The 5761-nt window shown below is 48.2% G+C and overlaps 1 non-coding gene across 1 annotated transcript; it reads left to right on the top strand.

The window, feature by feature from the left end:
• The first annotated feature begins 698 nt into the window (after positions 1-698).
• LOC120668305 lies at positions 699-805 on the top strand. Its single transcript, XR_005672397.1, has one exon. It is a non-coding gene; the product is annotated as a small nucleolar RNA R71 (small nucleolar RNA).
• The last annotated feature ends 4956 nt before the right edge of the window (positions 806-5761 follow it).

Below are 5761 nucleotides of genomic sequence, written 5' to 3' on the forward strand. Positions count from 1 at the left end.
AAATAGGAACAGCAGCAACGAGCTGAGCCAATTGTGTTTCTACCATTTTGTTGAAACTTAATTGGTTTTTATGAGCAGAAGAAAGAGTTTCAACTTTAGCATGTATGCTTTCTAAAATTTTATCATTGGCAGCAAGCTTCTTGTTTAACGATTCCTTAATTTTAGCTTGGCCAAAGACTAAGTCTCTCAAGGAGGGTTGGTTCGAATTGAAATTCGAATTGAAATTTGTGTTGAAGTTGTTACCTCCTCCTTGGAATGGTGGGCGTGATTGACCCCACCCCTGGCCTCTTTGTGGACGGAACCTGGTGTTGTTTTTGATGTAGGCTGCGTCTTCACAGGTTTTAGGGCAGTCATTCCCCGAGTGTCCACCATCACCACAAACTTCGCACATCAAGTATGAGTTCATAGCATGGATAGGAACAAGCATTTGTTGCCGGTTCGCTTCATCGAGCTTCTTCATCAGGAGGTCCAGCTTGGTGGCGAGCATATCCGTTTCCTTGATGGTATGCATTCCGCCCTTTGTTCTAGGCTGGGAACGTTCCACGTTCTAGCCCTGGTTGGAGACCATCTTCTCGATTAAGGCCGTAGCCTTGGCGATTGTTAAGTCGAGATAGGCTCCTCCAGCAGCAGCATCGAGATGGGCTCTGGATGTTGTCGTTAGCCCATTGTAGAAGCTTTGGAGCATGAGCCACTCGTCCATCCCATGATGAGGACAGGCGAGTATGTATTCTTGCAGTCTCTCCCAAGCTTCTAGGATGGATTCCATCCCTGTCTGCTGAAAACTTGAAATTCTTCCACATAGGGCATTGGTTTTGCCCAACGGGAAGAACTTGGCGAGGAATGCTGTGGAACACTTGTCCCATGTGCTGACGGCTTCCTTGTTCTGATAAAACCACTATTTCGCATTCCCCAGGAGGGAGAAAGGAAACAGGCGGAGCCTGATGGCATCAGCCGTAACGCCCCGTATTGTTACGGTCTTGCATAACTCCAGGAAATTCTGGAGATGGGTGTTAGCATCCTCATTCGGATTGTGTTGACATTCACTAACGCCCCCGATTTGTATACCGCAAGCGCACGGTTCGTGGTAGCTTTTCCCTTAGAGTATTCCCCCAAGGTTTATCAATCCGTGGATCGACAATGAACTTACTAGGGTTTTCCATCTAATCTAATGGATCTATCCTAACATGAAGCATTAATTGCATATAAAAGGTGAACCTTTGATAGATATGAGTGATGTACGAAGGTTGATCTCATCCATGAACATCGGTAAGGATAAAGCATGACCGAAGGCATGACTAAACCTATCACACGCATTCTAGTTGTAGTTCTAGCTAAACGAGTAAGCTCAACATGCATCTCATCCAAAGCCTCTTTAAATCAAAACCTCCAATCCGATCCCTCGATACCCAACCTACTCTGTAGAGACGGCCTGTCACGACGCCCCCCTTTTCAACTGGATACCCTGAAGCAAGTCGAACCCCTTTGGGTAGATCCGGTATGAACTCCTAGCCACCATAGCTACAAGAACACCCCATGCAATCTATCTCGAGAATAGATCTAGGAATAAGCGTACCCAAAGCAAGAACGAAATCGAAAGAGGAGAGACATGGTCGCTAAATAGATCGGATGACATGAAGACATTACTCACATAATAGATTCGTTTGGATCGCCACCACCGCGTATACACCATTGACGACTCCAACTAGCTCATGAACTCCACCATGACACAACCACGCAGGGAGGCCATGGCGGATAGGGATGGCCTAAGCCATCTCCTAAACAACTTCGAAGACTTGCGGCGGCCGTCGTCTCCCTCCGGTCTTGGCCCTAGGTTTTCGTCGAGTTCTGGTTGGATGGATGCTTCGAGTTGAATAAGGTGCGAGCTATTTATAAGCCGAGGAAGCCACCGGTCGAAGGGGAAGGCAAACCGCCTCAGAAAAGGGCTGGGCCGGCCGGCCCCATGGGCCTAGGCCGGCCGGCCTACCCCTTTTCGGGCTCGCCTCGGTCTCATCTTTGGCGTGTAGACTCCTCGCATCTTCTAGAGTTTCTGTCCTTCACGATTGCACCCCTTTCGACGTCGTTATCTTGGAGATATCTTCGAGGAAAGGATAGGATAGGGAATCCTTCCTTAAATCTTCATTTGCTTTGCTTAATCCCGAAGTATCTTGATCTCATCTTCGTGGGCTTGGTCCTTTGGGCTCTCTTAGAGGATGGATGTGCATGAATGTGCTTCGAATCAACATGGGCTTTGGTCCTTCCTTTGGGCTTTGGCCTTCGTCTTTCTCTGTGTTAGCGCTCGATCACGGGCCTCGTCATTTCATGCTCCAAAATAGGCCAAAAACCTGCAAAAACAAAGTTCCTCCAAAATATATGTGCATATGTGAAAATGACCAATAATTAGGCCGGGGTTAGGACGGTTAGTGATTTTGATATTGAATTCATGCCATTATCAAGGATAAACAAGGGATAAAAGGGGTACTTAAGGAGCGCCAACAGATTGCCACAAAATGGGCTAGCCTGCACCATGTTAATGAGGCTGGACTTCAGCTCAAAGTTCACATCCCCAGCATCAACGTTGGGTCCAGTTGCCACATTGGCAGCTGAGGGGACAGAGAAGTCGCGGAAAGTCTTCTCAGCCATGAGTTCGGTGATTGATGGCGCTGGGGAAGCTGGCTCACTTGTCGACTGCAAGATCAGAGGAGGGACGATGTGAGGTCGGACCCTTCTCACGAGCTTCTCGGGATTTTCAACAAAATTTGTCGGCAAGGAGAACCAGACATACACTACCCTATTTTCATCCAATCAGGAGAAAACAAAAAGATAAACACATTAGCATGTATAAGCAGTAGCTACGTCTTACTTATATTGCTATTTTTATGTACTTAGTAAATATCTTTACACCTAGTGCCATCCCCGGCAATGGCGGCAGAAATGCTTGTTGGCATTGCTTAGCATCATCACTAGGAGTGGTTAGTCCCCGGCAACGGCACCAGAAATGCTTGTTGGCATTTCTTAGTGTCATCACTAGGAGTGGTTAGTTCCTAGCAACACCGCCAGAAATGTTCGTGTTGGTTTGTCTTAACGTTTACAGAAAGATCCGCAAGCGCACGGATATACCGTTGTAGCATTTCACCCGGAAGTATTCAGGGTATCGTTATTTATATTTCCCTAAGGGATGGCTAGGTTGTGTAAAATGTATTTACAAGTTCCATAACCATGACACGTACAAAGTAAGATGAAGACCACTGACTATACATGGGTAAGTGATAAATGAATGATAATCAGGGGTAATGTGACACATAGAGAACAGCCAACTCTCATGAATAAAGAATAAACAAGCAATCCTAAGGTAAGTGGGAGCATAGGCAACGTGAGAGAACAGCCGGCCTGGGGATCCTGCCAAGTGGCCACCGACCTGGGGATAATAGCTCTGGTTTGCTTCTGGAGGCGGTTGACAGTTGCTTGACATCAACGCGTGCATGTGCTAGGCCGGCCGGCCTCCATCTGGCATGTCTCGGCCCTCCGTTGCGCCGACATTGCACTTGTACGCTTGAGATTTTCCCTGGCTGCTGGATCGCTGACCTGGACACAAGTTTGTACTGAATTGTGGGTCCTTTAATCCTTGTGCAATCCTTTTGATCCACTTGATCAAACCGTCATCCAATCCATGACTTAGAGGCATTGTGGGTGTGTTACTTTGCCACTAGATCGAAGACGGGATACTGTTTTCAGGGGTGCCAGGCCGGCCGGCCTAGGGGAGGCCGGTCGGCCTGGGTTTGCGCTCATTTTCGCCCATTTTTGGTAGATGTTCACCTGAAATCAAAACTCATCCAAAACTTGTGGAACTCGTTAGAAATAAATAAAATATGAATGGAACATAGTGTAAAGCTCGTGTTATTCCCCGATGTTGACGGCTAGAATGTGAAATAATGGCCGTCAACAGCAAGTAGGCTCGGTGAAATGAAAGGTTCATTCCGAGGGACCAAGACAATGAAGGGTGAATGCGAGTAGGCCTGGACAGAGGGACTTGAGGAGGCCTGGCAGAGTCATGGGCTGTCCACATGGTGCACGGAAGAGCAAGAGTACATAGTGATGACGACGGTGTCGGCCAAGTCGGCAAGGACGACGGCGAATCAAGTAGGCGGTCCGTGCGGCGGGTGCTGGTGAACGACTCAAAGCCGTCAATGCTCGGCTGGAGGTTGGACACGCGTCGACATCAGCGGTTTGACCGGTTTGGTCTCAAAATTGGGGAGTCAGTCACATCGTGCGGTGGCGTGCGAGAGGGTTTGACTGTTTCGGGCCTCAAAACCGGGGGCGGCTTGGTGCAGTCACGGTCCGGGTGGAGGGCACGAGGCGCCATCGCGAAACTTGCATCAAGGCGAAGCGAAGTCACGAAGGCAATGTGTCCGTCTGTTGCTCCTACAAAAAGATGGACTAATTTATCCATGCGTGGGCATGTATTATAATTAATAGCGTTGGGGTACTTTAGTCTTCTTAGTGGTGGAATTAGAGGATAATAAAAAGGGGATGGGCAACCATTAATTTTGGTCGGGCCAAACAGATCACGGTCGTCCCCTCCTCTACCCTCTCGTTCCTCTGTTTTTCCCTTCCCTTCTCCACCTCAGGTTAGGGATTTGAGGTGAATTTTTGAGAGATTTGTACTACGGATTCATGGGAAAGGAGACCCTTTCTTCATTTTCCACTCTGGGGATTCGATTCGGTTTTCACTGAAATTTCGTGCTCCCTTGTGTTGTTCTTGGTGTACTGCTTTTTCCTCTCTTTTGGTTTGTTCTTGGCGCAAGATCAGGGAGCGGGCCCTTGGCCTTGGCAGTAGGGGAGACAGCTCGCGGGTGTGTTGGCGCCGAATCATGGCCAACACACGATTGCGCTCAAACGCACGGCGCGAGGAAAAGCTCGATGCAGCTATCCTACGCAGGACAGTCAGACCGGTCAAGGGGACTAGTCAGACCGGTCACCGGTGAAGATCGGCGACGACCGACGAACACTCTCCCGGGAGAGACCGCTTCAGGGCAAGCGCGCGCAGGGTTGTTCTAGGGTCGGCAGGCCACCTAGAACGCTTTCAGATGTCGCGGAGACGCAAGAAGAACAACAGATGAGGGTTGGAAAAGCTAGGGTATGGAGAAATAGTAAAGGCATTAAAAATAGTAATTGTATTATGTTTTGATCGATTCGATGGTGATTCAATCGGCCGTAACACTTTATATTTATAGGGTGGGATGGACTTATCCATAAGGAATCCTTTTTACGGATCTAGATCTACAAAAAAAAAACAAATTGTACTCGGACTCCTCTTCGACCGGTTAGACTGGTCGGACCCACCAATCAGACCGGTTGGCTCCTACCGAACTGGCTATAGCGTACCGACCGGCTAGACCGCTCGGTCAGACCAGTCACGGCCAATTTTACTCATCAACATATGCCTCCCTGTTTTTTTTTTGTATAGCTTGCTTGTAAAAAAACAATCTACCGGACCAAAGTTGTCTAAGAGCGATGATTAACAATACATCGGCCATTATTTGTGCTAAGGGCGATAAACAATTATCGGCCATGACTTGTTCCAATCAAGTTGATATTGAAACAACCTGTTTGGGCCGCCATACCTTCTTTGTGGTTGCTGATCTCATCGGTACGACCTCTTCTTGTTGCTGCATTGTTTCGTTCTTGTGCAAACATTGTAGCCTTCGCTTCTGAGTATGAGACAAGCCTGAGGGACACCACGTCGGCTGTAAGTACTTTGAAT

The sequence above is a fragment of the Panicum virgatum genome, chromosome 3N (assembly GCF_016808335.1).
Source record: "Panicum virgatum strain AP13 chromosome 3N, P.virgatum_v5, whole genome shotgun sequence".
Lineage (NCBI taxonomy): Eukaryota > Viridiplantae > Streptophyta > Magnoliopsida > Poales > Poaceae > Panicum > Panicum virgatum.